The 26,086-nt window shown below is 46.7% G+C and overlaps 1 protein-coding gene across 2 annotated transcripts in view; it reads left to right on the top strand.

Annotated features, from left to right (window-relative positions):
• The first annotated feature begins 17,338 nt into the window (after window positions 1–17,338).
• Window positions 17,339–26,086, top strand: part of PDGFRA (platelet derived growth factor receptor alpha) — a 47,878-nt gene continuing 39,130 nt past the window's right edge. For both annotated transcript variants that reach the window (XM_073342018.2, XM_073342020.2), the window contains exon 1: window positions 17,339–17,418. The gene's annotated coding sequence lies outside the window, so the exon portion shown is untranslated. The remainder of the gene's footprint in view (window positions 17,419–26,086) is intronic.

Raw genomic sequence — 26,086 nt, 5'->3', positions numbered from 1 at the left:
CTTTGCCCCAACCGTCATTCACTGTGGCCAACTTCCACACTGCAGAATGTGGGAAAAGTTCCCATTTTAAGTGTGTGTGTGTGAGAACATGTGTACTGGAAAGACTGATACATTATTAATCCATGCTCCAGGTAGCATGACATATTTCTACATCTTGTTTAGTGGAAAGAATGTCTGTTTAATATACAGTGGTAAGTTTCTATCTAAATGCTTCTTAGGGTCCATGGTTGGTTCTTACGCGATTAGTTCCATTTTAATAATGTTTTTGTTAGAAAGAGCAGTTGCACATACTACTGCTACCCAATATTAACTCTTTTTCAAGAAATGGCTACTGTAAATACCATTAGCTCTGAGTAACGCCATCTTTCCCCCTTTGTTATGCTTCTTGTGCAACCTTTGCAGGCGCAATCAATGTAAATTAGAAGTAACTCCATCGAAGACAATCCAACGGGTTCTCCATTCAGCTACACTAGTTTTAAGCTGGTGTGATTCCATTGAAGTCAAAATGATATAAGGGAGTGGAGAGTCAGGCCCCATGCAGTTACATCAGCATAAAAATGGTGTAAGGGCTAAGGATCCAAAACTCTGAAGACCCTCTGGAGCCTTTTTATCATCTTCCATCAGGATCAGACCTTCTAGATTTAACAGTGGCCTGGACCTTGTGTAACTTTCTTTATCTACCTTCTTCCTCTCCATGATAACAGCAAACCCAGCCTTTCCACCAGATCTTGTGTATAATCCTTTTATGAGACTGCTGTGTGATGAGCTTCAGACGTTGTTAGCATAATGCATTCCATAGAATACAGCATATTTGCTGCAGTTACTTTACTAAAAGATAGGAAATAGCTAGATAATATCAGACCAGTTTGAAATCCTAGGCAGATGGCTCGGTGGGAGGATATATCAGTACAGATCACCTCATGGAAAGCTCCAAACACTATTCTGTTGGGGGCAGGAGGGAATGACGGGTGAGGTTTGTATCCCTCTTCAAAAAAGAAGGCTGTAGGTCTCCCCCCCGAAACTGGCAGGTCTCAGGGGAGCCTCAGGGACATCTGTGTGTTGACCATGTCCATCTGCACCACCTCTGATTCTCAGCAGCCCTTCTTTCTTGGTTCCTTAGCAGTGTGGTTCAATGGCAGCTGTACTATTGGAGACTCTCCTGGCCACGGCCGCCTCTGGCGTGCTGGTGGGAGTGCCCTGCCAGAAGGATTACACAGCTTCAAGCTGTGTTATCTTTACTGACTGGAGCTAGGATGTTGTCAGTCCACTACTTCCTCCAACCCCTCTGCTCCCCAGTCCCTGTTTTCTCCCCTGTGTTGACCCTGGGCCATGAAGCATCTTCTGTAAGGTCTAGAGAAAGGGGACAGGCAGTCACAGAGGTAGCTGAACCCCCACATACACATGGGAGAGTGACAGTCCATGCATGGAGTGTCTACTCCAGGCCACAATGTTTTATATTTATTGATAAGCATTTCTATAGCATTTAAAATATATTTGATAGCGGTACAGGCCAGGACTTCCTTCAGTCCTGCCCTATAAATACTATAGCTGTGCACACTCAGAAGAATTAACAAATCTGTTACATAAAGCACCTCCCCCACCCCACCCTCACTCCAGGGTGTGGAGCTACTTCATGGAGCCTACATGTGTGTAGTGTCTGGAGTAGGCTCACAAGGCCCTTGTGGGGTAAGAAGGGAAGATTCAAGCAGAAAAGGATCCCCAGCCCTGCTCCCTGTGCATTCCCATATAGGGGGACCATGTGGAGCCACTGTCCCACCAAATCCATGCAGTGGAACCACACAGGTTTTCCTTACTGAGGAACTTCTGAACCTGTGGAGGCAGCTCCTGATTTTGGACTGAATGCATAAGATCATTGTAAATTTCTGTTTATACCATGCTGATAAACATATCACGTCACGGGATCTGAAGAATCGGAGCTAATGGTCCTAGTTCTGAGAGATAGGAAACAGCCTGAGATTTAAGATATATCCCAAAGAGCATCCCCTGGTTTTTACTATGAGATGAAGTTGTTGTGTTTCACTTCCTGGAATTTTGGGCTGTACAGTTTATGCTTTCCCTGTCTCCCTTTCCCCCTCACCAAATATATTTAACATATACATTCTCAAATCAAAGCGTCCTACACATTCTGGCTGAATAGGTCATGCTTCAAATGGAATCAGACAAAATTGGTGCTCTCTCTCTTTTTTTGTACCTTTCCCAAACAAAATTCTCCCTCTTTCCCAAAAACAGCTGTTTCCTTTCCAAGTATAGTCCTAACACATGAGTCTGGAAAAGTGGGATGAGAACATTACTAACTATTGCCCAAACCCCACCTTTTGGACATGTTATTTGCTCAGATATTTGACAGCTCTTGGTGCATAGTGTGTGTCATACCTCATGTTGTCCTTGCAGATTTTTCAGTCCCTGTTTTATTGCTGAAATGTCCTGGCAATTTATAATAATCAGATGTAAAAAGATACCATATATGATTACTGTAGCCTGGGAGAAAATGCTCTGACATTTAAGATCTAATTCTCTTCTCACTTAACTAACTCTGTCCTGATGTAACTCCTTGGATTTCAACAGAATTATTCCTTATTTATACCAATATAACTGAGAGAAGACTCAGGCCCTTGATGTATTTTTCTACACACAGTTGGCTACAAACATTAATTGATGCATTTCACTTTCTAAGTTAAATCCTGCTCTGTTTCTAATGACTGTATCTTTCAGTTGTGTCTGTGTATGATATGGTTGGGACCCTGGGTTCCAGTCATGCTGTGCACAGAAAATATACTGAATATGGTCTAAATTTATACTTTTGCCTTTATTAGTTTAAATAACAAAAAGAAAACTTGAATATCTGCCTATGCTTTCTCCCTGTGCTTGGCTATTGCACCTGGACCTAGTTCCCTTTGCCTGAGAGACTCTCAAACTCATCTCATGATCTTGGATTGGCTCTAACTGGACTCACCTGATCTAACCTTGGAGTGACTCAGAAAAAACACCTCTCTATCTGTATGCAGGGTTAAAGACCCTGACATTATGGCAGCTCAACAGAAGATCCTTTCAACCCCATGCAAAGTCCTAGAATCTGCCACCCTATTAAATACCTCCCTCCCAGAGTAACACCCATAGATGCCATCCTTGTTTCTCTTCTGCAGAGGATCTAGCGCCAAAAATTCCATGTTGCTACCAGAAAATCTATTATTGTTCTGTGTGGCATTTCCTTTTGTGGTCATGAATAGGTTCCATGACCCCCTAAGTAACTTCTGGCGCTCAGAAGGGTACAAAAGTTTTCCCACTCCCTCCCCAACAGAATTATCCAGGGTAGTAAATGGGTTATCCCACGTGGAGAGGGACCATAAGACCATGACTCATATAGGATTACACCCAAGATATACGTCCAGGAGTCCCTGGTTATGCTTTCTGCAGTAGCTTCATTCTGAGCAAGCCCTCATACACCAATGCTTGGGCACTAGACCAGGTCAAAATTTTTCACATGAAACATTTTTTGATGAAAATTGGACTCTCTTTGAAACAACAAGCTTCCATGAAAAGCTTTTGTTTTTTCAAATTTTTCTACTTTTTCATCAAAAGCAAAAAATTAATTTTGAAACAATTTCCACTCTTCAGGTTTTTTTATTTCCCTCTCCCTTTGTCCCCTTCTCTTTCTGTCCCCATTATTCCTTTTCACCATTGAATGCAATAGAAATTAAAATGTTTGTTTTAAACAAACAGCAAATTTAAAACAAACAAGATAGAAAATTGAAGCCTGTGAACCAGAAACAACTTTGAAATTTCAAAATTGTTTGTTTTTCCATCTCTATTCTTGACCACCTCTGGACACACGCCATGTCTTTTAGGCCAATCCATTCCACCTTCTCAGAATCACAAGCACAGAACATCCCTTGGATTCCCTGTATCCCATGTCCTAAGCAAGACTTCACATCTCCCCATAGTCCATGTTCCATCAAGGGGCAGAATCTTTGCATGTGGCCCTGTTTACCACAAGCAAAAAATATGGGGCTGCTAGTGGCTCTCCCCTAGAGTCTCTGTGAATTTTCTTAGAGTCCCCAGTCACTTCATACTTCTCAACAGTGGTTCATCCATCTGTCTATTTGACTGTTCTTCCATTCTAAATTGTAGCTAATGGTGGTCTCTTTGGAGAGTCAGCCTCACTTTGGTTTGTTGCATAGCTGCTGTCAGTGTAGATGGCTGTTGGTACTTCATCAAGTCTGCACCTTCCCAGGTACTGCTCCATCATATCCATTAGTTTCCCCACTACATAATGACAGGTTTCAGAGTAACAGCCGTGTTAGTCTGTATTCGCAAAAAGAAAAGGAGGACTTGTGGCACCCTCTAAGGTGCCACAAGTCCTCCTTTTCTTTTTCCCCACTACCTGGATCTTGGGCGTGAGTCAACCAGTTGGCCACTCCATCACATGTCAAGCATACACAAGAATAGGGCTTACCTGGAAACAGTCAGTATTGCTCCACAAAGACTCTCAACTGCTCCAGAACAGCAGTTTTAATGGCTCATAATCTGTAGCTGCATCCTCATCCAGGCCCTAATACACCACTTGTGCCATTTCCATCAGAATAAGAGCCAACCATGTAAGCCAAGACTTTCTCTCACTGAGCAGCAGTATCTACCATTTGAAAGCCATCAGATAAGTTGCTGGATCATCTTCTGGTCTGTTCTTGGATAGGGATGGTGCACTTGGATTAAATAGTATTGAAAGCAGCTGCTTCTAGGAACGCGGCTGCTGCTATTGTGCTCCAGCCTGGATTTCCTGCCTTTCCTGAAACTCTTCCCAGTGTTGCTTTTGGGCTGCAGGCTGGGCTTGCTGGGTGCTCCTGCCCCTTCAGAAATTCCAACAAGGATGGTAGCTGTTGTTTCTGCCGGTCTGTCCTCCCGTGCCAGATCGGTCCCATTTTCCTCAGTTGGGCAGAGGCTAGCTGAGCCGGCTTCTGACATCACATGTAAACAAATGGCCTTCCCACTCTGCTGCGAAGAGAATAGACACATGGGAACTAGTCCAGATTTACCCACTTCCTAGGCTGTCATTATTTGCATTAACAATAAAGGCAAAAAGTATAAATATAAACCCATGATTTTGCCTTGGCTGGTTCTAGTGCTTCCATATAATACCTCTCTATCTGCCCCCAGAATGACACTCCAACTCCAGGACTGATGCTTATCTAGCCTCGCAGAAACTTAACAAAGCTACCTCTGTATCTCTAGGCAGGGTTCAGGCTAATGCAGCTGAAGAGCCCTGTTGTGGTCCTGTTTTGCGTTAACATAATAGACTCCCTGCCAAAAAAGCCCAGAGTCTCAGGCTATTTTTGAACCCACTAAGGGCTTGGAATGCTAGGTTGAATCACTGGCTCTTGCCATCTTTTCACCTCTACGGGCAGCTCAGGGTTTTGATTTGTTCTTTTCCTTGCTGAAAGGAGACCTTTCCATAATCATTCATGTCTGCCACATCTGGGCCTGACTACTGCAGTATATCTTGGTGCTACCCTTGAAGACAACTCAGGAGCTCCAGAGAGTACAAACCGGTGAACCACCTGCTCAGTAGAGTGGGTTTCCATGAGCACGTTATACCTGTGCTCCATGTGCTTGACTGTTTTCCCATCTGCTTCTGAGTCCAAGTCAAGCAGTTGGTTTAATTCTGTATGCCAGCATGGCTTGGAACAGCTCTTCCCATCTGGCTCTGGACTTATGCAATGTTGTAATAATGAGTTCGTCTGAGATGCCGCTGCTGACAGTTCCAGATGTGCACTCTTGGAGGTTAGAGATAGGATGTTCTTAATGGAGGGCTCCTTGTTTGAGTGCTTCCAGCTGTAAAACTCTCTCTCTCTCTCTGGTGGTCTGACAAAGCCCAAGTTTACTGACCTTCAGAACTGTGCCACCCACCGCAGTTAGCCCCCTTCCCTCCCGTTTACATACTGACTCCTTCCCACTACCGTCTCCAATGCCCTGAGATTCCCCATCTGCTACCTCTGGCTCAGGGACTTGTGGACCCTGGTGGGCAGCTGTGGGGGGTGAGAATGGGTGTCAGAGGAAGGGAAGAGAGCTCTGAAAAGAACTGAACTAGCCCTAGCATCAGCATCCCTATTTGGTATCCAGTGATTACAGCTACAGTACCCCTAAGACCTGACACATTTGCGAAAAGTGAGTTTTCCACATCCCTCATGCAGAATAACCTATGTTTCTGAGAGAGACTTAAAATGCATCCAGCATCATCCAGCTTCTACTCTATGTTTCAAAATAATAGATGGTGTGGTATGTACACAAGGTGACTGACTCACCCCGTTTTCCTCCTGTGACCTTTATCTCTATTCAGATGCTAATAATGGTTTAAGCTAATGTTTGCCATTCAAGATCTTAAAGCAATGCTATGCAATGGTCTGTAGACCATAACAGAGCAAGTTACTTTTAACTTTCCTCTTTCCTAAGTCAATACTGGGATAGGCTACAATGAAAAAAAACACCAACATACGGAAAAGAAGTTAGAACCAGGGGCGTGCTTTTGAAGCACTCTGAACAAGCAACTGCAAAGGGCAAAGGGCAATTAAGGGGCACTGACAGGTGCAAGTGTGCTGCGGGACCATTCGTCTCCCAGAAAGAGAAGACACTCTGTTTCTTATATATTTACAATGGCATCTGTCTATTGAAACTGTGTAACTACCTATATAGTTTAACCACACACAAGCAAAATTCCATGGCTCTGACTTCCAGTGTTTACATTGGTGACATTAATAACAAACGCAGGTCTAAGCCTGAAGCTGGAACTCTAGGATCAGCCTGTCAGCCAACCCTCTATGAGCAGCTACTGTCATATTTTCTTTGGAGTAAAGCAGTTCCCTAAATCTTTCAGTTTGTTAGGCTGACTGATACTGGGCATCATAAACTCATTTGGGGCACCAGCCCCATGAGGGCAAATTATGATTTTAATATAACATCCGCTATCGAATATGTCTATGCGCAGCTTCTAACAATTTTTCACATCTACATTATGAGCTTTAGTAACATCCTTTTTCGGGTATTTGAGGTACTACAAACTTGGAACGGAACACTTAGCACCATGCACAGTCTTATACCCCCGTGCAAGTGTGTAAAACACTGTGAAACCAGAATGGCTCTAAGTGTTCCGTTCCAAGTTTGTAGTACCTCAAATACCCGAAAAAGGATGTTACTAAAGCTCATAATGTAGATGTGAAAAATTGTTAGAAGCTGCGCATAGACATATTCGATAGCGGATGTTATATTAAAATCATAATTTGCCCTCATGGGGCTGGTGCCCCAAATGAGTTTATGATGCCCAGTATCACATGAGTTTTTATACCTATTTCCAGTTTCTTTCAGTAAAAATTAATAGCAGCAAGAAAGCCCTATATTTGTCTTTACTGAAAGACACTGGAAATGCCTTTTGAATACATAACGGGCCCAATTTCCAGTGTCTTCCATTTTCATTGCTACATATAGGGCTAAATGTATTACTTTTCTTGCATGAATATGCTAGCAGAATAAGAGGGGGCCTGGAGTCTTTTTCTCCACTCCCAAGACACCCACACAGGAAAATAGGAGGATGGACCAATAGATAGACTTAGGCTGCTAACTACAGCAGTAGATATGGGGCCTGTGCCACACAGCTGCCAGAGGCTGTGATCATATAATATGGGGTGCCCCCCTAGAACCTGCTGGGTGAATGTTGCCACCACTTTTCCTCTTTGGTACTAGAGCACTGCAAAACACTTTTCTCTCTGGTCCTTTGAGCCATTCTGCCTCCATTTGTCTACCCTCGTTCCAGCTGGGTGCTGTATAGGACATCGTCCCCATTTTAATTCTGAAAAGTTGACAGGTGCTGTATTCTGTTGCAGCTTCTCAGTCAGACTGGTAATCTCCCCTCAACGGGAACCAAGACACTACCTTTCTTTAGGTTTGTTTTTTACATTAGACATCCAGGTCTTGTCTACCCTGGTTTTGTAGAAGACTGTGGATGAGTTTTTAGCTAGTGGGATTTTGATAGCACAATAACAAGAGGGAAGCCTGAGCAATTGATGAGAAATCCCTTCCTCTCTCAGACTATAAGAAATTCGTTGGCAGTTTGTTTGGTTAAGTGTTATAATTCAAAGGTACAGCAAACAGCTGGGATAAATTGTTACTTTGTGATAGGTTCAGCTTTAACTGATCACTGAGAATACACCCATTTCAGTTCTCTGGTGCCACAAGGAGGCCTCCAGCAAAAAGAGGAATGAAGAGACTTAATAGTCCTGACATTTCTGCTAAAAAAACAAACAGAATGTCTCTTCTCCTCCTGCAACTTAAAACTCCCCTAAAAAAAATCTTTCAGGCCTCCTTTATAGATCATAAAGAACAACTAAGGCCACAAACCTAATCCTCCCCTTCCCTGCTGCAGCCCACCTTTAAGACACTCCTATTAACCTGGGTGAAATCCTGGCCCCATTCTTGTCAACAGCAAATATCCTACTGACTTCAGCAGGACCAACACTTTAGCCCTGGAACCATCTGGAACCATCTGGAGTGTTGCTCCAGTAAATATTTTCAAACCTGCGGGAGCCCCTGCTCTCCTCCCTCCCCCTGCGGGGCTAAAGCCCCCAGTCCCTGCAATCCTCAAGCCCCAAGACACACACCCCCAGCGGAAGTCTGGAGCCCCAAATGGGGATGGGGAGCTCTGGGAAATAATCTCTGAGCATTTAAACCCTGCCTGGAACACATCACTCAGCTATGTAAGTCAAGCCAAGCGACTTCTTGGGGTTGCAAAAATTTATGATAAGCTGATTTTATATCAGTGATATAAGCTAAACAAATACATTGATATCAGACAGGGTGGCCATTAAAGAATATAGTGCCATCCTGATGCATGGGGAGTTATGTAGGCAGGCCTACATTTTCAAAAGCTACTAGTAATTTAGGGTGCTTCAGTTTTTGAGCCTCCAACTTGAGACACCGTAGAGGTGCTTGCTTTTCAGAGTTATTGAGCAAATGCCCTCTGAAATCAGGCTCTTTCCAAATGTGTCAAGCTGGGCACCCAAAATTACTAGCCACCTCTGATAATGTAGGCCAAATATTCTGGACTATTGTGACCCGCATGTAACTCATAGCTAGAAGAAGGAAATATGCTGCTTTATCACATGACAACCCCCAGCCAATCATAATGTGACAGTGTTCTTGTGCTAAAATAACAATTGCATCCTTGATATTCTTTTTAATTAATTTAGTTACATAATTGCTTCTATATTATTTGATCTTCCTGCAGAATGATATATTTATGTGCACACAATTACTTGAAACATACTCTGCTCTCAAGGGTTAACTTGGTTACTGGAACCAAACTGAGCATTTTAAAATGCAGCTACCATGGAGAATAGATGTCTTTAAAGCCATTATATCACATATTAAACAAAAGGGCTCCCAAATGATGTTCTAGTTTGAATTATTTGTCTTTGCAAATTCTCTGGTTTTATTGCCAAAGAAAAGACATGTACGGCAGCCACATTCTTATCTGTTATACCAATTTAAATCTGGAATATTTCCACCAAGCTAAATGAAGTTACACCAGATTTAAACAAGGGAACAGAATCTGGCCCGATTCATATAGTGCTTAGTTTTCAGAATATAATTTGGGTTTAAAACACTTCCTGCAGCAGCTGGATGTTTCTTTCATGTTTCCTATCTACTAACTGAGCTGGCAAGGCGCTGTCAGATCTCACAGTATCAAAGGCTGTAAAGGGGAATGGTACTGATAGTCAAAAATGGCATAAACAACGTTGTCTGAATTTGGCAACATTGATTTGCTGTTGTAATCCAATAATTGTTGTAGACTGAAAACATTTCAAACAGAACAGACTGGAGACTTTTAAAAGAACAAAGCCTAAGAGAATTCTGTCCATAATTAAATATGGCAATTAAGGGGCAATTGTCAGCTGGGGTGGATCAGTGCTGATCTACCACAGTGGAGGATCTGGTTCTTAACCTCTTCTTCATTGGGCCACCTTCATCCCTGCTGCCACTTCCCTGGGGGAGCTATCTGCGGAGTGTCATACATGCAGTGAATCTGACGGTCCTCAGACTGGCACTTCCTTGTTGTGTATACAATACTAAGAAGGAAGGTAGATTCGTTTCATGATCAGATGCAGAAAGGGCTGATAGATCTGACTCTGTTCATCAATCATTTCGGAATGAACTGTCTTGGGGCATTATGAATATTTGACACGACATTTTCAGAGGCAAAAAACCCACAGTTCTATAGTGTGTCAGGAGATAAGAATACCTTCAGACGAGGGCTTTGCATTGGGTCGCCTCCCAGCAAAGCTCTCACGTTCACACCTACATTATATAGGCTGTTTGAAACCACCAGCGTCCTTTGCAATTTTAGTAAACAGAAAATCTTCATAAAATGAAACCGGCTGCAAATGAGAAGAATTCATAATAGAGATTCCTAAGCAGGAGCCGTATTTGTCTTTGCTGTCGTGAATAGAGGCAGCAGGTGGTTTCAGCGAGACAGGGGCAATGCTCTGTACAGAGGTAAAATTTGAATTGTCGATGCAGAATCTGACCAGTGTCACTCTGGTCTGTTGCCTGGCGCCCTTGAAAGAGGGTGAGTTCTCTGGTGGCCTGGAGCGCCCTCTAGTGGTGGTAACTGTAGCCACCAGGAAATGTCTCAGTGCTTCAGAGAGAGGATACGTTTCTCCCAAGGTTTACTCTTCTCTAACGCTCCCGCCCTATGAAGGCGCGAGGGCGTTACTATGATTTTAAGAATAGTGCAGACACCGCCTCCAAATTGCTTGAAAGCGTCCCTTACCATCCGCTAAACTCTTGCAACAACAAGCCCCAGCCCACGCTGTGCAAGGCGGCTGCCGCCGCCGTCTGCAGACGTTTTATTTCAACCCTCCAACAGATGTTCATACCGTGATACTCTGAAAGTCGCACAGCACGCAGATTAATAATCCTTTCTCTGACTAACAACACACCCCAGATCCTCAGGATTTAATGCTCATCCTCGTGCCATCTGGAGGCTTTTGTGTCCGATACCCCCTCCCCGCGCCTCCGCTTTTGAGGCCATTAGTTGACTTTTTCATACCTGTGTCCTGCCCTGTCCGTCGAGCTGATCTACCAACGGTACATTTAGCTCTGTACCCATTTCTAGCTCTGCCACAGCCTTCCCGGGCAAATCTCGCTGTGTCTCAGTCCCCCAGGTGTAAAATGGGAATAATATGCTTCTTGCCTCCCAGCCTTTGCCTGCCTGGGCTCGATGGTGAACTCTTCCCAGGCCGGGACTGTCTCTTACTATGCGGTGCTGCTACACAAAGCCTACCACAGCTGTGCACCAATCCTGGGTAGGGCTTCTAAGTGTTGTCATGTAAATACTAACATGGGGACACGCCTTTGTCTGTCTCTTAAGAAGGCTGGGGAAAGCAATTTCACTTAGGAACCGATGGCAGAAAGTGGTGCAAAGTGGCGTGGGACCTATGGAAATTCTGACTAATGCCCCTACTGCCCCAGCGAGCATATCCAGGAGTCAGTTTTTCCTTGCCTCTCTGGGCTGGATGAGCTCACCCCTACACTGGGTTAGGGCTGCTTCAGGCCCAGAGCAGCCTGTTTATTCTGCCACAGTCAACACGCAGGGCAGGAGCCGAAGGAAAACAAAGCTTGTTTTCAGAGAATACAACTTGCAGCCTTTTTTTTTTTTTTTTTTGGACATCCTTTAACGTTAAAAGCCAAATGCAACAAGTAAAACATCTCCACGTTGTTGCAGCAGCCTCAGCAGAAAAAACTTTGGGCACATCTACCTTAGCCAACAATTATTATGAATAAAAATAAAGGTAGGAGGAAAGGGGGGCGGGGGGAACTAACCGTTAACTTCTTTTGTCTGGCTCAGCTCCCCTGCAGTGTCACTGGATCCCTGCTATTCAAAGCCAAATTATGTTGAACAAACAGATTGAGTGGAACTGGTGTTGGGGAAGAAGAAAAACATCACAGGGAGACTGTAAATGTGTGCACGTCAGCAGAGGGCCTGGCTAGCCTTGTCAGACTCAATCGAGGTGACGACTGGATTTCTTTTTCTCCTCTCTGCTTTTGTCTTCACAACGGCCAATGTAGTGTCTCTGGGAAGCTTGATTTGCTTGCTCGGCTAGTTGTTTAGTCTGGCAGGGATAACAGCCCTCTTGCTACCCTCCTCCCCCAATTGTGGCGACAAACGGAGGCGCTGAGAAGCCCCCTTCTTGAGGGTTTGGTGGGTCTCTCTCCGAGTTCAGCGCTTGAAACAAGAGTTGTGCTTTGAAACTAAAGGTGACATCGCGGGGGGTGTCAATACACCAACCCAACCCAACCGCGGTTGTTTCTCCTAGCCTTTCAAGCAGCTCTTTAAGAAATCGTCCTGAAGTGACTCGAATAACCTCTGATGCGAAGTGGCTTAACGATTCCAGAGCAAAAGCTGGGGGCGCGTGGAAATCAGGCTGCTTATGAAAAGGTGCCGAGACGCGAGGAAATTTGGTTTCAGTGTTTCTCGCTTGTAGGGCTCATTTGCCCAAGGATCAGAGATGATTTCCCAAAGGCCATTTCCTGTGGCCGCTGATGCACATGCTGCTCGGGTGCATTCGGATTTAAGGCTCGGGCTGGAAAGTCTTTTTTTTTTTTTTTTTTTTTTTGGAGTTTTCTAGGGTAGGGAAGAAGTTGTTCTCACTTTTCTGAGTGCTACTCGGCCGCAGGTAACTGGTTGCAGCTGGGAGTGCCCCAGACATGCCAGTCTGAGTGCCGTGCTTAGCAGAGTTTGGCCAGGCTCTGAAAGACGGGGGTGTTGCAGAAAAGTCACAGATCCGATTTGGGAGATTCAGTTTAATGGAGCCAGATATAGCGGCCGTTTATTTAGGAGCCAGGTCAAAACAAGGGATTGCCTACTTCATTCCTTATAGCTCTCCACTTTAGAACGTGTCGGGAAATAAGCAAGGTTAGCTGCAAAAGTACAAGAGATGCGTGTCCCTGACCTTAAAGAGTGTCAGCTTCAAGGAGAGAGCCACAAAGGTAGGGCGGGCAAGAGGAGGGGTTTAGATGAAATCGGCCAGCAGCACAGTGCTTCAAAGTCCATGCTGCAAATGCTTAAACATGGGTAAGGATAATTAAAACCAGACCTCCTCGAGCTGAGACAAAGGACTCCATCCCCGCTCCATCTGATCCCGACCCCATGTACAAATGAAGCCCGTTAAAAGCAGTGTCCGATCCGATGCTGCCAGGCTCGGAGGGCGGCATGAAGGCACACACACAAGCCAAGGAGCCCAGCGAGCTCTGCCCCGCTACAGTAGAGGCCAGGGGTCCAAATTAACAAACCATTAGCCTGCCTAATAGCCTCAGCTAGTTAAACTCAACCCATCTCGCCCCTGGGCCAGAGGGACGCGCAGGAAAGGGTCATTATTTACAGCAAATTGTTTCTTCTCCTGGGGACCAATAGCGCCGTGGGGGCCAGAGAGGCAGCTTGAAGGCTCCCAGCCCAATAAACAGACCACATGAGCAGCTCTGGACAAGGAACCGCTGCTGGTTTCAACCTCACTGTCCAACTACCCCCTTCTCAATGTGGATTCCTCCGCTCCGCTTTTGGACCCACCAAGAGATCTGGACTTTGAAGCACTGGCGAGCTGATCTGTGCATAAGAGCTACCATTGCCTTGCTGGCTGGGCCAGCACTGCCGTGTATACACACGCTTGAAGTATAGGTTTGAAGTGTAAACATGTACTTTGAGGCAACAGCCCTGTCAGCTGGACTCCCAATGTTTTGTTTAAGACGCGAAGCTCCCATCTGTCTGCCACATAAACAGTCTGGGATGGAAAGTCCCCCCGAGAGCACAATGCCCTCGGTTTCAGGCTGAACTGCCCTTGCCATTAAGCCGTTGGAAGCATTTGTAACAGAAAAGGGGGCATTTGAACCACGTGGGGTGGGGCCAAAAAGCCACCCCCCGCAATACCACCCCCTTCAGGAGGGGTTAACACCTATTTGCTCGATGCGCAGCGAAGGAAAGCCGCGGAACGCAAGAAATGCATCCGAATCCAGCTGCGCTTGGATGGAATTCGAAGTACAAGAAAATTTGTCACAGAAGCCGAATGGGGAAGGAATGTGAACGGCTTAAGCCGTGTTTGAGGGGAGAGGGCTTGTTTAGGTTTATTTAAATACATCACCTTAAACAGGCTGATTCTGGCAAAGCCATGGGGAACCACAGTGCTTTGAGGGGAGGGTTGAAAATATCCAGATGTTGAATTATGTTTGAAACTGGTTTCTTAACCGTCCAGGTTCCTCCTCTCCCTCCACCAACCTCAACCCCTCCCCCCAACCCAGTGCTTCACGTCCATTCCTCAGCGTTGCTTACAAAAGTGGGCTACATGTGACAGTGGAGTGCCACCTCATCAATGTTTTTGCACGCCCCTCACGGCTCAGTGATCAGGGCAGAAGCCCTGCATTTCCCAAGCCTGTTTCTCAGCACAATAAGTGGAGGAGCGGAGGGGGGTGGGACAGGAGCACAGTGGGGTCTCTCTCTCTCTCTCTCCCAGCAAATGGCCCGGAGGCAGCCGAGATAGTAACAGGGGCAGAGCGGAGCCCTCCAGCCAAGGGCACACATATGGTGTGCATCTCCACTGCTTTCTATCAGCCAGATACCGAGATAAGAAAAAAAATAAACACCCAGCCTTGTAAATGGGAAGGTTTCTCGCCCTCTTCCCAAGCTGGGGACCGCACATGGCCCCCTGCTTGGCTCTGTACAACAATCTTGTAGGATCTTAGAACAACAGAATGTAAAAGGCGTCTTGCTCTTCCCTGTGTAAGCCACGCAGGGCGAGTGACACAGGGGGGGCTGGAGATGACTCAGGGACTGAGATAAACGGCTGAAAATGTCAACACTTCAGGCACCGATCCCCGCAACAGTCCAGAAACAGAGTCAATACACTCTGAATTATTAGAGGTGTTTCCTGCTTCGGAGGCGTGTACACAATGGGTCCGATCCTATCCACAGCTGGAGGCAAAGGGAGTTTGGCCATTGATTTCCGTGAGGGTAGGACGGGGCCTATGGCTTGTAACTACTCACGTTGTATTTACCCGGAGGGAGGAGAGGCGCTAGACATATATTTCGTGTTAGAGATGGCTGTGATGGAGCCAGTAAATAAAACTCTAGGTCTCGAAATACCAGAGTATCCTCCAAATGCGAAGGTACATTTACTTTTTCTCTAAGCGCTGTGGGATCCCACATGGAAGCAGTTAGCGAATGTTTGTTAATGATCATAACAAAGACATTATTCAAATTAGACAGGTAATTACAACCAGAAGGAACATTCCTTTCTTTTCTTTCTCTCTGTTCTGTTTCTGTCTGCAAGAATGGCTCTCCCTTCACATCTGGTCCGGACACTACAGCATCAGATGTCCCCTTTATCGTTTTAGGGATTTAATACCCAGGCGATAGTCACACAAATAAATCCCAACCGAAACAAAGCTACTTTGCAAGGCTACTAAAGAGTTCTTTGCGATCCTGGAGCGCGTTTGACTGGTGTGAACCTTGCTTTAAAATTCCGAATCTCACTTTTATTTAAACCCTTGTAACCATGCAGGGTTCGTTCGAGGCTTTGTTTTTCCTCTCTCCATCACCCGCTAAAAGAGCAAGGCCATTTGTAACCTTGTTGCTCAAATAATTCCAAGCTGCATATATTGTTCCTTGCTTGCTGATCGATTGGAGCCTGGTATTTATTTACAAGCATTACGGTATCCTGTTAGCATTCCGAACAAGGGGCTGTTCATATATCTGCCTCCAATGATTTCCTGAAGGAACATGTGGAAGCAATAGTGAGGTTGTGCACTCACCCAAGCCGAAGATGCCTTGGTGGAGAACACGCAATAGGCTGCAGGCACCGGGAGCACCAAACAACCCAGTGAGGGGGGACCCTGCAAACGCAGCCCGCGGGCTCTCAGCTTGAACAGGATTACACTCCCTGCCTTTCACAGCTCCCGCTGCCCGGTCCCTTCGGGGGATTTGCGCTTCAGAGACCAATTCTCCTTCGTTTGGGAGGGAGAAAACCACCAGAGTCTATTGCTTGACTTTGAGAACAAACTGCTTTTGTTTAGTAACGAACAGAAGGACAAGCGCCTATAAAGGCAAGGCGGGAGAAAGGGAAAGCTGTGCAGAAAAAAAAACGAGGACGCAATGCTAACAAGCATTCCTCTAGGACACCCTCCCCGGCCGCACGCACCCCTGGACACTCCAAGTTCTGCCCTGGAGAAGGGGATGTGAAACGCACCTCAGCTCCCATTCCTGGGGCTGCAGTGCCCCCTCGCACCCAACAGCTGAATAACTCCAGTTGCACGAAGCTGTGCTCTCTGTGCCTCGTTTGATAGGAGCTAGCCAGAAAACGAAGAGCAGCCCCATCTGACTCCCAAGATTACATCCGTCTCTCTCTCTCTCCACACACACTTATCTCCAGCAAATAGCAACAATCGAGCCCGACGAGATACGTGTATCTCCCGGCTGGGGATCAAAGCTCTGGCCGGAGACTATTCTAAACCGAGCCGTTCAAACCCTCAAGGCTTCGCCTGCAATGTCTGTCCAAGCTCCTTAATGCTCTGCGGTGGCTTTGGAGGCTGAGCGGGATAGAACACACAGTCCTCCCACGTGAAACCGCAGGGTTCGGACACCGTTCTCTTTCGTCGTTCCTTTCATTCATAAATACTAGGAGCTCGCCTCTGGCTGTGGGTGCCTGGCGCTTCACAGCCATCCGTCCATCCATCCACCCACCTTTCTACACCAAGCCCCAGCTCAGTCAGGCGTCAAAGACATCACTAAGCTACCAGTTCACTTCCATCTCAGCTTCCTCATCCGTGCCCTGACACTGGGAAAGGGACCCCAGCCTACGCGGCCGCCCCAGCTGCCCAGAGCGTGTGCGGGGGGAAGCTCATTCGTGCCATTGGGAACACGGTGGGTTTTCAGGAAACCTTTCCCCCCTGCAGTGCAAAACTCTCAAATTCGCCCCCCATTCCCCGGCCATATGGCTCCACTGGCGGCCCCTCCTCTCCGCGGCTGGAGGTTGACTGGCCCCCCTGCCTGCGTAAGAGCCGCTGGAGGCTGGGCTTCAGGTGCGGACCGGACCAGAGAGGCTTTTATTCTGAAGGGGCAAGGGGGGGGCTCATTTCCTGACAGCTATTTACTTAACGCAAATGATTAGTTTTGGAAGGATGGACTCGAACATCGAATCAATTACAAGACGCGGTCTCTGAGAGCATTGCAGTCTGAACTGGAGGGAGCGAGGGAGGAGGAGGAGGAGGAGGAGGAGGAGGAGGAGGAGGAAAAGTCAGAGAGGACGTGGACATATTTTTGACTCTTTCTCTAGACTTTTCATTGCGGATTAACGTGTGAACGGGAAGGTAAGGGGGGGGGGTTTCCACTTTTTATGCTAGCTGCAGGGGACGTTGCTGATCCGGATCCAAGGAATGGAAGGTTGCTGGGGATCAGCCCCTGTGTGGACTGAAGAGCCGGGGCACGGGGGCGGCTCACCTCCTCAGGGGATCCTCGCTGGAAACGCTAACTCTGGAAGTTTGCGCCTGAGCCTCAAAGGGCTCTGGAGGCTTTCGCTCGTCGGGGGGCAGCTACCTCCTTGGGGGGCTCGCACGGGGGGTTCCTAGGGCTGGGAAGGTGGTTTGTCCCAGGAAGGTGATGCTTTCCCCCTGAATGGAAGCAGCGCGCTTTGTTGGAGAGGGCTGGGGAGAGGGGCGATGGGGGGGGGGGGGGTTGGATGGAGACAGGGGACGGGCGAGACTCGGGGCACTCGCTGGACCCCAAAAAAGGACAGCGAGGGCACTGGCCGAGGAGAGAAGGATGGACACGTATCACCGATCCCCTTCGGCTCCGGAGAGGGATGGAGCAGGAGCTCCAGTGGCCTGCGGGCAGGGGAGAGAGCAGCGATCGCCCCGGGAGTGGCGGGGCGAGGGGCCCCCGACAGTCGGGACTGGGGGGCGGCAGCCGGGGGACGCGGGGCCCCTGTCTGGAGGAGGCTGCCCCGCTGGCGGAAAGGCTGCGCTAATGACAAACACATTTGGGCTGGGGCGGAGGGGCCACAGCGCCGCATTCCTGCAGCCTGGCTGGGAGCGATTCCGGGGACGGAGCTGCGAGCGGGCTCCGCGCCCCCCTATCTCCAATCTGGAGTGAAGCCCTTTGTGTGAGGACCGGGATCGGCGGAGGAATCTCGTAACGGGAAGGAAAGCGGGGACTTTGCCGAGGAGCCCGGATCAGCTCTCGGGGCAGCGTACTCGGGGAGTTGAGAGGGCTTGGCGAAGGTAAGAGGAGGGTCTTTCTCGGACCCTCCCTTGGCCGCTGTGGTCCCAATCCCCCCTTGGCTTTACCTAGCCCTCCTTCCCTCCATCAGGTCCGACCTGCCATCCCTCTCTTCCATTGTTCCCGTCGTGGTTAACACCCCTCCCTCGTCTTTTCCTGCGCCTCCCGAGCCCTCTCCCCCAGCGGGCTAAAGCGCGTAGAGATCCTCGGGGTGCTGTCTGTCCGCAGGGGCAAATCATCCCCCAACCCGATCCCTGCGCCCGGCGGGTTTACACCTCGCTCTCCGTTCTCCCTGCGAGCGGGGAAGCTGAACTCTAAGCTCTGGGCTGTTACCTGGCGGCGGGCCCAGTTCACACACACCCAGCTGCGCTCCTCGTGCGACGGACATGCCAGAGCCACAGAGCTGCCAGCATGCCCTAGCTGTCTGCCCCGTCTGCAGCCCAGGCGGGCGAGCCCTTTGGGTTGTGCCCAGGGAGTGTAAGGGACCATCAGCCCTTTGCGGCTTGTGATGTGTTTGGTTGGATTTTGTCTGGCGCTGCGGTTGAAACTTGCTGGCCCTGCCATGCTGGGGTCCCCTGGAAAAGTCCCGAGAGGACTAGGAAATGGCTTATTGGCTCTTTGCTGCGTTGCTCAACATTTTTGGACGGGGACCCAGCAGCTAGTAGACACTCCTAAGAACAGGGCTGGACCGTGTTTTGGAGCGAGATGGATCTAGGGAGGCAGCACCAGCCCTCAAGACTCAGCAACACGTCTGGGAACTGAGACAGGGGTAAATCCCAGAGGAGAGCGGGCTGCCTTTAGTTCCTGTGAGGTAATTACAACGACAAACAGAGTTTTAACTCCGCTCCTGCCTGGATTACAGAGTTATTTTCTGTCCGGAGTTTTCAACCCCACCACATGCAAATTCTCCAATTGCTTTGGCGACCTCCCACACCAATGTCTAATAATCCCCGCGAAGGGCGCCTTGCAAACACAGGAATCGACTGCATCCTCCGGGAGCAGATTTGGGAGTGACACGAGACATCTCTCTCCGTGCCCCATGCATCAGACGGGTGGTCCCCGGAATGCGGATTGCGCTCGCCCCGCCGAGCGCGTCCAGCTGTAACTGCCTCGTGTGTCAGCCACGGAGCGTTCCGGGGTTGAGAAGGTGTGAGGTCAGGCAGAGAGAGAAACTCTTTCCTCCTGTCCCCAGTGGACGCCTTTATCTGCGCAGGGGAGTCCTCAGCGTCGGATCCCCTGGAAGGCGGGGCATCCTGCGCAGACAGGGTGAATCCCTAGCCTCATCGAGCCCCCAGGAACAGCGGCTTTGGGGGACCCTGCAGGCTCCTCCCAGCCGCTGTGGAGACCTGCTGGCACATGGAATAGTGTGGCCTGGGATTCGAGCCTGAAGCGGGCCCCGAAGGCTTGGGGAGGGGATTGAAAAAGAAGTTCTGAACAAGAGTGTCAGATCAAGGAAATGTGGCGCTTGGAAAACATTTGACTCACCCCAGTAAACACCAAATTTGTGCAGCTCCTCCCCACCTCTGGTTTCGTGTCTGGCTGGCTCGCCTAAGGGTTTTTGCTTCAGCTTGGCAAAGGTGTTGCTATTGTTTCCTATGAAAATAGCGAAGTGGCTGAAATTTGACGTCACTGCTGGGTTCTCTCATTGTTCTTGGGCTCTTTCGGTTAATCCTTTCTCGCTAACTCTCAGCTCCCTCGGCTTTTCCAATATGTAAATGGTATAGATAAGTGTTCCTCAACATGTGTTGACTTTCTTCGCTGCTGGGTACCCTAGGATCATTTGGCCTTCACTATCTCGGAGTCAGCCAATAAAGTGGCAAGCGTTGGCCAGACGTTTAAAAAACAGAACAGGGAGTTTGAAAGTGTGAATGTAAACATTCCCCGCCCCCCAAACTAAACAAACTAGTATCAAGGCAGTCTTTACAATATCCAGTTGTCCTCTGGCAATGGAGGCTGGGCTTCCCGGTTGAGCCCTGTATGTGCAGTGTGTGTGCATGCAAGCCGTAATGCAAAAGTCCTGTAGACTTTAACAGAAAGGGATCACACCGTTGGTTTTTTGAATGTAATCGAGAATTATATTCCCTGCCATAGGATTTTGGTTCAGATAAAGGACATCATTCTTGATTGAAATGTTTAGGAGTTTTTCATAGCACCCCATTCAGTTTCCATGGTCCTTACTGGTTTCATCTCTATTAAGTTCTCCAAGAATTTTCCATATGTGTGAGTGTGTGTTCTTGGGTTTCTGAGCCCACGGTGGAATTTTAACCTGACCCGGTGAGAGCGGAGCTGGGGAGAAGAATGGTTTGATGGATCTGACACAGTTTCCTCCAGGTTGAAATCTCAAACCTTGGTTTCTCGCAGAGGAGCATTGGTTGCGCCCCATAGGGAGAGAAGGAAATTAGTGACCTCTTCATCTGAGTCCGGTCTGGGAGGGAAGAATTACAGAGCTCCCTCCTTCAGCTGTGTGTGTGTGTTCTATAGGAATGTTGATTCTGCAGTTTTTTCCTGCCAGCAATTACTGCTATACGTTTCCGTGTGTGCATAAGGGAAACATCTCAGCCTCCTTCCCTAAAGCTGGGGGCGGGATGTGGGGGGCGAGAACACACCTAACCGTTCACCATTTGTTAGCACCGACAGTGGAAAAAGGCAGCCAGGGAAAACTTTCCCCTGCCAACAAAGCCTGCCTGGTTTAAGGAAACTGCTGAGGTCGCTTTCGGCAGCCCCAACGCGGCGCTCTGGGGAGGGAGTGGGGGACGAGGCGTTAGCTAAACGGCTCGCGCTGGAGAGCAGGGCTGGTGCCTGTGGGGTGTGACGTGGTGGATAGGCTGGAAGGTGCCAGACAATGTTTTCCCATGGCAAGAGGCAGGAGTAGATTGTCCAATCTGGGGCAGGCTGGGCTCTGCAAAAGGTCCCGTTTGCAGTGTTGTGCTGCCCCCTAGCAGTCATCCTTACGGTTACCGCCCGAGCCCTACAACGTTTTACGGCATATTGGGCCAGTTTCCACTGTCTGAATAGTAGCGTCCCCTTAGGTTAGTCTCACTGCTTGATTTCAATGGCGTTACACTGCGGAATCAGGCCTGTGGTTCTTGAGCCCAAGAATTTCCAATCTCAGGGGCCGATCCTGGCATAGGATCCGCTAGCGCAGTTCCCTGCACCAACGCAGAACTCAGGGGCTGTGTCAGTGGATTCAGAGACGGGATCAGACAAAAACAATAGGACAGAAATCGAAGATTTTGAGGTTCATCTTCCATTTGGCTCAAGCAAAATTTGAACTGTGGAGATCTGGCTTTAAAAAAATGCCCTAGAATCAGGGAAGAATGATCTTCATTCTTAGCTTCTTTATTCAGATTTTTTTTTAAAAGAAATGTCCCTGCTAAGCAATGATTTGAATGAAGAGAAATATGTCCAAAAACTTGATAAAGCTTCAAGAAGCATGAAAGTATATTTCAAAAGTTCAAGGGAATTTCAGAATCCCCAAACACCAGGTTCCCCTATCCCTAGTCAGAGCTCATCTTACTTTTAAATGATGGCCCTGTTTCTGCAATTACATCAGTGTGTGCAGGGAGGGGACACACAAGAGTCTGCCAGCATGGCTCTGACTATAGGATTGGGGCCATATTTGCTATTGTTTGTCACCAGATGTGTAGACTACAAAGAGATCTTCAGACAGCAGGGTGGTTTATACAGATTTTGGTACCAAGGAAAGCAGGATGTAGTAAGGTGCATTTTCAACCTCATTTTCTTTGTATTGTACTCTGGGTCAAAACTAGAGGTTGGATGCGTATCATACTCTGAAGGCCTTGAGCCAAAGAGGTTTGTTTCAGCTGTTTCAAAGAGCAGGGTTTTCCAAAGACTGCTTCACTGGGCCCCTCAAAAAGTGCTCATAGCTTAAAATGCAAACACACAGAACCTCCTGCCCCCCACCCCTCGGCTTTCAACTTAACCTTTCCTTTGGGTTTCCCACTTTAGACTGTCTTCTCTTTTTTAAATTTTAGACCCTGATCCTGAAATTTGATCTGCAAGGAGAAAACTTTATTCCTGTATTCTCTATGAAGTCAAAGGGGCTAAGCATGGGGTTTGCCCCATGGAGCAGACTGCAGGATCAGGGCCTTAGACTGTAAGCTCTTTGGGACAGAGTTTGCTGCCTGTGTGTCCTGTAAAGTGCTGGGCACACTGTAAGAACCTAATACAGAGTTAGAATTGACATTTAATAACTGTTGCTTTGCTATGGTACAGGAGAGATATTCAGGCCACCCTGAATGTAAATATTTTGAAAGGGGCAGTGGAGCAACCCTCTCTTTAAGAAAAAATATTTAATTGTAAACTGCATTTTGCTAGTGTATTTTAAGCGGACAATCACAGAAGTGTTTTCGGTTTTGGTTTGCGTGGTCCTTTCCTCTTAGCACTCATGGAAATCTTCAGAACTTGCTATTGTTCACTGTACAGAGGGTCTTGCTTTTGGGGAGTCTTATAAGGAAAGGAGCCAATGACCAAGAAAAGTTACAGGTGGCCGTGTCCACATATTTAAATCAACCTAGTAAATCACACCATTTTCATTCAGTGATTTCCTTTTTCTTACCTGGCTCCAACCTTTCCTGGAAAAGCTCAGAGCTTCCCCAGAGAAGCCAGTTTTAGGGAGAACCTGCACTAAAAGCATCAAACTCATTCCCAAATTAATATGATCTCATGGTTATGTTTCCAAAACCTGAATAGATAATGGTATTTGGACCTGCTTTTGCAACAGTCTCCACTAGTACTGCAGGTGTGAATAAGCGTTGCAGGATCAAGTCTTTTTACCAGGGCTCACACGAAGTTAAAATAATTTCCATATAAAATGACAGTTTCAAGTTGATGCATGGAGACTTGGAGTCGCTTAAATTCCATCTCTCACCTTTGAGACTGATGCTCCTTTCTGCCGAAGAAATGCAGTTTGGCTACACTAGTGTGGACCAACACTGCCATCATGTGGCCAATTGGATTAAATGCAGGTGACTGCTACCCAGTGGGAAATGAGGCTATTTTCTGTTATTTAACGATGGATATACAATTCTACTTTCCTGGTGAAGGTCTTTGCCTAATTTATGACAGCATGAAAGGTTGATACCACTCTTTCCTCCCCAGAGTGCTTTCCCTCTAGCATGTGCAGAATGACTGACTGGGTCTCTCATTATTTTCTATATGGATTTTTACATCAAGGTTCACAACATTCTGGATACAAATTTTAGCAAATTTTGTTTTGACTTACACACCACAGTCAATGGAACTATTCATGGTGGTAAGCACTGTACTTGATAGCAACTGTTTGGCAGACCAGGTCCTTATAAACAAAGATTTTGATTATATCCCTTTCATGATTTAGTATAATCAAAATAAGTAACTGAAATACTAACAGGTTTCAGAGTAGCAGCCATGTTAGTCTGTATTTGCAAAAAGAAAAGGAGGACTTGTGGCACCTTAGAGACTAACCAATTTATTTGAGCATAAGCTTTCGTGAGCTACAGCTCACTTCATCGGATGCTATAGCTCACGAAAGCTTATGCTCAAATAAATTGGTTAGTCTCTAAGGTGCCACAAGTCCTCCTTTTCTTTTTTTGAAATACTAACATTTAATCTAGACCACTTAAAAAATCTAAATAAACACAATTACTGCTTTACTCTATACACTCTGCTTTATGTATATTGGCAGACTAATTTGGAAATTTGAGCCAGATCTAACATTCTTTTCATGCCTCTCTATTCCTATTATAATCAGTGGGTATCCTAGGGTGTACAAGGAATGAAGGATCACACCATAAGTATGCATACACTGCACATGTGCTTATGACCTTGGCCCAGATCTTCAGCTAGTGTAGCTCCATTGACTTAATTTATGTCAGATAAGGATTAGATCCATGGGGTGTTCTGAACTGAACCTGGGGTGTTTACTGAAGCTGACTAAATGAAAATAGTTAAAATAAAGAGCATGGAGGGCTGGGATGGAATAACTCTTTCTCTTGCCTGGGAGGAGACAATTTTTTTGCCCACTTACTGGCTGGAGCTAAATATACTTACTCCCACCAATAGCTTGCCTAAAGTATTGGCACTGAGTTAGGCAAACAGGCAAAACAAGCATACGCAAGAACCCATTGGACATGGCATGCCAGTGATCATTGTTCTTTAGATGCATGACAATGTGCAATTCCATTCAAACTGGAATCATGATGAAGAATCATATGTGTATACCCCTATTCTCTCTTTCTCAGTTGCTGGAGGTTCCTCTGGACCTTGTCCCATAGGTTAATATGTCATTGATGGAAGGTATCAAAGCAATAAGATCTCAAAGAGCAACCAGTCTGTCAATGAAATCCCTACATTGCTGCACTGGATTCAGGTACTTAGCTCCCATTGGCTTGCATGGTAGCTAAGCTGTTTGACGATGTCACAGCATAGTTTCATCACCCATAGTTCCACTGGGTATTATAGGCCCTGATTCTACGTGTACTTGTACTGATTTTACACCAGCGTCAGTTAATTGATTTCAAGTGTAATTACTCCAGATTTGCATCAGGGTAAAAGGAGAATCAGATCCAGATTACTTCTTCATAGACTGCATTCTTTTCAGTGAATAGTCCATAGAAGCAATATATTGTGGTAAGAGATCCTTCTATCTGTAAAGGCAGAAGGAAACCTGGCAGACAGTATGGGTAACACTGTCTTGGGGAACATGAGCTGTTAGCAGTGAAATCAATAAGGCAGACTATGGGAATTCTTTAAAGATGTACAGTGGGTTGCTTTATCTAAAGAAATACAGGATATAAATGTGATAAAAGTGAGAAAAGAGGCTGAAACCAGAGGACTTCTTTGATGTCCCAGAGTCTGTTATCAGTGGGAGGCAGATACATAAACACATGACCATTGTTGCTAATTGCAAAATCAGGCTGAATGGCTTGCCTTTGCTGGAATGCTGTCTGTCGAATTTCTGAAGCTGTTGCATATGTTCCTTTAGCTGGTAGTTTGTAAATCTTCATGTTGCCAACACACTGCACAAGTCATTCACAATGTATGAAACACATTTTGGTTTGCAACACTGCTTTATATGTTTGTTCCACATGTGGCAAGAGGCAGGAAGGACCGACTCATCTTTCATAAACAAATATTTCTTGCCATTCTCTGATCATGCTACTACAAAGTACTACAAAGACATATAGCTGGAAGAATCTGCATGTTTTCCCTTCTCAACAACTGCTGTTATGCCCTTGTGGGAGTAGCGGGTGTCCAGCACCTTGAAGAACTGGTTGCTAGCATGGCTCGCTATCAACATTTAGTTCATATCTGAGAGGCCTGTGTTCCACTTTAGTAGTCCATTTGTATTGTCCTTGTTCAATATATACTGATATTCCTGTCCCTATTGAAATCAATAGCAAAACTGAGTAGGGACTGCAGGATTTGTCTTGGGAAATTTGGATAGTTTGATTACCATAAGTTGAAATTATATTATATGGCATGTAGACAGTTATTTATTGCAATTATCTTTTGGACGCTGCCTGCTGTCTTATGACAATTTGCTCTGTATAGCTTAGAAGGCCAGAAAACTCCAAATAATCCATTATTCTTCATGCTGCTTGGGAAAAGAGGTACTGTAGAAACACAACTGCAGTCTTGTGCTCCCTCTTGTGTTTTACTAGAGAGCTTCAGTGTGTGTTTTAAACAGAAGGTCTCTTGATCAAGGGAATTCTTATTCAATGAAATAAATGCATTTATTGAACAAACTAAAAAATAGAT

Source organism: Lepidochelys kempii, chromosome 4, assembly GCF_965140285.1.
Source record: "Lepidochelys kempii isolate rLepKem1 chromosome 4, rLepKem1.hap1, whole genome shotgun sequence".
Classification (NCBI taxonomy): domain Eukaryota; kingdom Metazoa; phylum Chordata; order Testudines; family Cheloniidae; genus Lepidochelys; species Lepidochelys kempii.
This window is presented reverse-complemented; position numbering and strand designations above follow the sequence as displayed.